Source organism: Motacilla alba, chromosome 3 (genome assembly GCF_015832195.1).
Source record: "Motacilla alba alba isolate MOTALB_02 chromosome 3, Motacilla_alba_V1.0_pri, whole genome shotgun sequence".
NCBI lineage: Eukaryota > Metazoa > Chordata > Aves > Passeriformes > Motacillidae > Motacilla > Motacilla alba.
Window position 1 is genome coordinate 73,641,414 of NC_052018.1, and position 6,523 is coordinate 73,647,936.

Below are 6,523 nucleotides of genomic sequence, written 5' to 3' on the forward strand. Positions count from 1 at the left end.
CCCACAGACAGGGATTTTACCAGCAGGATACTCCCTTGGGTGGGCTGAATAAAGGTAACAGGCATTCTTTTTCCTTTAGTAAGAGGTGCACTTTCCTAACTTGTGAGGGAAATTGCTGAATAGTTTTGAGTGTTGCGCTGCTGTGTTTGTCTCTGCTCTGGAATGTAATTCGGATATTGTTCGAGAGTTTTTTAAAAAAAAAAAAAGCAACAAACTTACAAACTTCAGAGCAAGTTCCCGGAAAACTCCATGAGTTCCTAGTGTACATATGAATGGGAAGGGACAATCGTCCTGCATGCCAGAGGAGAAGGACAGCTTTTGATGGCAGGTCATTCAGCTATAGGGTGCCACAGGAATTAACTGTATCTTATGCAAGAGATAGCTTCCTCTGGTCTTAACTGAAAGCTCCCACCCAGGGGGTCTGGCAGGAATCTCAGTAGCATTTCTATTTTGTTCAGCAGTAGTTGGTTGACCAGTTCAAATGCACCTGTTTTCATAGAAACTGTTCTCTTTGTTCAGTGTACATTCCAGCACAGTGTTAAAAAACACTAAACATGGTCAAAAGGTCACTGCTTGTATCTCAACATAGCTTGTGTTCCACTCTACCAACAGATTCAAAGCTGCCATTTCTCTCCAGTGTGCTGCAGAGCATCTAGGTAATAGAAAGGAAGCTGCCCATACTTGCATGGGAATACTGGGGAGGAGCAGTTTTCCGATCAGCTTTGCCATTGTACCAGATGCAGAGCGCCTGGGATAACCAAACCTCAGTCCAGTCAGTAATTTATTGTCACATTATAATTATTCCTCAGATGGCTTTTTTGGCTGTCTGCTGACAAAGCTCCTGCTCTTCTCCAGAAATTTCGCAGCTGGTGTGATTTCATGCTGAGGGTCTGACAGATTTGTTTCCACACACGCCCTCTTTCCCATGTCTGGACAAACCTGCCTTTGGTTTAATTAGAAGCTGTTGGATATGCCCAGCCTCTGTCATAGTGCTCCACGAGGCACTGGTAGACTCTGTGTGGCTTTAATTGCACAGTCAGTGGGAGTGGGAGCAAGTCTTTCCTTTCCAAGTCTTTCGACATCCAAGCCAATCAGGGCTTGGATGTGTTTTATCCCTCACTTCCTCTTCCCATGTTCTGCAGCTACAAAGAATTCCATAAGGCAATAGTCTTCACACCCAGCTCAGCGCTCAATGAGACAACAGAATTTGAAAAGGCTGGAGTGAAGTTAAAAGCAAAAGACCTAATAAAACAAATGACAGTAGCCAAACTGCTGTGCACAGAGACCCTGTATTTTCAAAGCTGCTTTGGTAGCTCTGCCCTACCCAGAATTTCTCGTGCACTATGAATGAGCCAGCTCTGCTCTCAAAGATTGGTAGATCTCAGCCTCCCTCAGATGCTTGCTAGATTTTTGGCATCCTCTTACTTTTCTCATACATTTCCCTAGCACCTGCCAAGCTTTCCTGTGACATGGTTGGTGCAGTAGGGCAGAGACCACCCCCCCACCCCCTCTTCCACTTTGCCTGCATCTACTTCTGTCTTCGTGGTTTTGCTTGTGGCTGGCACATTCCTGCCATCACAGTCTGCATCCATGTAATAAAAATAATAACAGCAACAGAGATTTGAAGAAGGGTGAGGAGGTCTGTTAATGGATTAAGCAAACATAACAAGCTTAGATCCACCTTGCTGCTTCAGTAAAACTTGCCCTTTGCCGGCATAACAATTCTGTATTTCATACTCCTCCTGCACTGCATTTGGTGTGAGATTTATATTCAGAAGAAAAAGGATCCAGACACAGCCTGTTTTTAATAAGCTACTGAGAAGCTTCAGAAATCCCATTAATCATTGGACCTTTGTTCCATATGCACAGCAGCGTCCTGATGACTCATGCCTCACCTATGGTATCTTCGCTTGTTCTCACCCTCTCACTACAGTGAGGAAGTGGACAGAAATGTCCAATAGTCCCATTTTGACAAACTGAGGGATAGAAAATCCCTTAAAATAAGTCTAAATATCCAAGTGAGCACAGTCTACCTTTGCACTGTTGCCAAGACCCGCTGTGTAAACACTAGACAGCCCCACCCCAGCTGGGAAAGAAGGGTTTGGGGCTGTTAATGAGTGTCATGGCCATTCCTTCAGGGACAAACCCAACGCTTTCCCTACTTTGTAGCGAGCTCATTGTACATCTGTGTGGCACAGAGTCTTTTCCAGTTCATAATGGTATCCCTAAGTGGATGCTTGCTTGTTGTTCGTAAATTAAGCATCTTTTGTTTTTCCACCGGGAATCTTGGAGTGTAGCACTGATTGTCTGTTATCTGTCAAGGCATCAGTCAGCAACCCAGCAACTCTCTGCTGGAGACTGCCCTGCTTTTACAATTAGCAGTAAAAAGCTTTTGTCGCTGCACAATGATGCTTCTGGGGTCTGGTGAGGGTTTTAGGAGAGTTTTCTTAATCAACAATAAGATAAAAAGCATACACATTCTGTTTGCTTTAACAGTGAACTGGAAAAGAAAATATTTAGCTGAAAGACAAAAAAACACTTCTACATGCTAGAGTAATTATACTGATGGATATGAATAAGGTTTCTCATTGCCTCCATTTTCATGCATTGCCTCATAATCTCTAATAAATTTAATGTGAAATGTTTTGAAGTACACTTCTACAAGATACATGAATAACTGAAACTGTAAATTACACCATGTTTAAAAGAAACTTAATCAGAACAATATCGACTTCCCTTCACTGTGTTATTTATATAAACAACTCTTTCAGAAAAAAATCAAGCACTTAAATAGACAAGCTGGATACAATTAGGGTCACTTGATCCTCCTCCTAAGCAATATTAGGCCCACACATACTAATCATGAATCTGTCAGGGGATAGCAATGTTAATCCTAATTATGTATAGCTTATTTAAGTACATTAAAAATGCAATTTAAGGCTACATCTGTCAGGACAGTTCTAGGTACATTACTAGTTCATGTGCAGCATTAAGCCTTCTCATTTCTATCAGCTGTGGTCACAGGACCACAGCTTGTATATGTCAAAATATAGGTTATGCAGACTGTAATTCTGTCTTTAAAGACCCTCTTATTTTGTGAAGGCTTAAATTTCTATTAGATGTCTGGGGCTGAGGAGGGATTTGACAAAGAGTAGTAGACTTCATTTTCTTGTCCTCTCAATGCATTATATTTGTGCCATGAAAAAAGTGTGAGTAGAGTATGTGTACTGGGGGTGTAAATAATGGGAAAGGATATAAAGAACAAGACTGAGGAGAAGTAACAGGAAAATTTTGTGAAGATATTGAAAGTATAATGCGCCTCATAAAAAAGGATAAATGGTAGGAAGGTGGGAAAGTGCAGAAGAGGAAAGACAGTTTAATTTAGAAAATGCTACAAAGTAGAACTTCTGAAAATAAATTGCCACGCCTTTTTTTTTTTTTTTTTTTTACTTTTTTTACAACAATCCTTGAAAATCTGGTTCAGGTTTACACATCATCTAGGAGACTGGTATGCTCATAGAAACTCTACTGACTGAGACCATTAAAAAAATCATGGGAGAACTGCACAGAAATATTGAAGAAATTTAAAAATGTTATACATACAACCTGCAAAGTTCTTTGAGACATCTGTCCCTTTAAATGTGTTCCAAATTCTATCAAAAATCTGTTGTATTCTGTGTCATAGTAATAGAAACTCAAGTGAGCAAAAAAAGTGTTAGAATGCACTGCAGCTATTCAAATATAAAACACTCTGTCGGGATTATAATGAGTTTCCAACAAATACAGCAGCTGCAGTTTTTATATCAGCTTGACATGAAAAAAGCTTTTATTAAACACAGAAAGTCTCCTCTAGACAATATACTGCCCTTTCTGGGTGAGAGCAATCACTCATTTTTAGCTTAGAACAGTTACATGTACATATATATACAGACACATGTATGAGGTCTGCATTTTAACACTTACTATTCATGGACACCCTCCTCCCCAAAATTTGTATGAGACTATTCATAGTTTTCAATGTATTTGTATATGTAAGGCAAGTTTATAGATACAAACTAAATTTTGTTTATTTACAGAGTTTGTTCTCCCTATGTAGTGGATATGGGGCAGGAAACATTTGATGTAATTATGAAGAAAAATAAAATGTTTAGAGCATTCAGCTGTACATAACAAAATCTTTGTTTCAGTGAAGCTGCATATGAATTTGGTTTATTATATTTTGCCTCTACTATTTGAATATGTAAGTAACATAAATAAAAGATTTTTTCTACATAGTCTCTAGTAACTTTCAGTCATGCATTGTATGTGATATTAATAGTCAGATTTCCTATAAAATGTACTCCCTGAAGAATATCCTTTGTAATTACATTTCAGTAAAATTTAACCAAGCCAATAATTCTATCCTTAAATTAATTTCCAGCTTGAAAAGAAAACACTTGATGTGCCTCAGGAAAAGACATGCAAAAACCCCCAGGTAACTCAGTATTAGTATGCCAGTTTCAGGGAGCAGAGGATGTGACCTCTGAGAGTTAATGGTTAAAGGGAAGCACCAAATCCTCAGCTCTGACATGAAAATAAGCCTGACATAAGCAATCCATACCTATGACCACCTTCACTTGTTTCCTCACTAGTACTTACTTATCCTTACCTATTTCTTTTAATTTGTCCATGATTCACATCCCTCCCTCCCTGACCCATCACTGACATGCATTTCTATATGGGAAACCATTTTTGTGTGTTGCATGTGTGCCTTAAGCACCTTGGGGCACACCACTACTGCCAGCTAAGTGTGGCTGGGAATCTGCTGTGCAAACTGGCCTCTTTTATTCCCCCTCTGAAGATCTCCAAGGCCTCACTCAGCCAGATGGCTTACCTGGGCTTCAACCCTCCCCTTCATGGGTATATGATACAACAGTGCAGTCCCCCTTTTTGCTCACATGACATGGCAAGGACCCGTCCACTTGAATTTCCATGTGATTTGACAGTAAATACACCAAGGCCTACTTTTCCTACAAGCAATGTGGATCATCTGAGCAAAATCTGCAAGATCAGAGAGGCTGTCAGCAGTTTTAAACTTGCTTTCCATGTCTTGCTGAAAAAGTTAGATGAGTATTTCAGGCCCTTTAGGATGCCTGCAAGTAAAGGTGGATTATATTGATGACAAGTGCTGAGGAAGCAGAGATGCAATGGCCAGGCTCTTTACCTTGTATTGAGCAGCTTTAAGGTAATTTAATGATGATGTGGAGGTGTAACTGTGCCAGGGCTGACTTTGCAGCTGGGATTTCCCATGCATTTTTTACAAGCAGAACTACCTGAGGCTTCTAGTAAATTATTAACTCATAAACGAACAACAGTTTTTGAAGTAGGAAGGGATGATGTTGTCACACCTTTTGAGGGGAAGCCATCAGGCAGTTGAAAGGAAATAGGTAAGGACCAGAAAAGCAGATTTTTAGTTTTGACTTAGCCTATTAAGAGATCATTGTGGTTGTTAAACACAGGACTCCTGATTTTAGAATCAATTGCTTCAGTTGATTAATATGACATCAAATTCACAGTCCTCCCTTTTGTTCTTCATTTTTTCTTTCTTTTTAATCTAGTGTAGCAAGACATCTGTGATAGGTCGTTCTGAGGGTCACAGGAGACTATTGTCTGAGTTCTATCTTTCAGAAATTCCTCTCCCGGGTCAATCAGATGTTTTTCTCTTGTAAACAAATAACCTCACTTATTTTCATTTTCCATCTCCTCACTGTAGTCCTCCTTCTGAAATTCTACTGTCTAAGGTTACCCCTGAATCCAGAGTTTTGGAGAAAGCTACACAAGGCTGCTCTGATTTACCAGTGAAATACTGACTGTGAAGAAGTGGTGTCTGAGAAATATGTAGAATAGGTGAGGTGCTGCTGCTGGGTCTCAGCCCTTCCCTGCAACCTACAACCTACCGATAGCAGAGACTGCCCTTTTTGCAACCCAGTTCTGAAATAAATTAAGCTATGAGTTTTGCTTGATCAAATATGGTATTTCTGTGTCACCTCTCCTCCTGGCTCCTCCTGTCCAGCCAGATTCTGCTGCAGAGGGTACCCAACCCCAGGCCAAAGACCAAACATTATTTGTTTCAGTTAATTAAATTCACTGGACCATTCTGTTCTTGGCCAAGGTGAGCATTGTCACTCCCGAATTTTCTGGAGTGTTTCTCCTCCCTTCTCTGAACTGAAAATACTTCTCTGTCATTGATGTCCTGAAGAAATTTAGCTAAAGTAAGTCAACAGAAATTCTGTTTTGATAAGCTGGGATTTTCCAGTGGGAAAAAAAAAGTGTCATTGTCACTTATGGTGAGAAGAGAACCTGCTAAATGCAAGTATAGGCTGAAGTACTGTAGTAGTGCACAAGATAACTTCATTTCTCTGTTTTTTCTTAGCATCTGTACTGTCCCTTGATCCTTGCTGCAGAATTGAGGCTGTGCTGGGATAAATAGGAACTGTTTTATCTGGTTTGAACATAGTTTTCTTGCTTAAGGCAGTAGTTATGT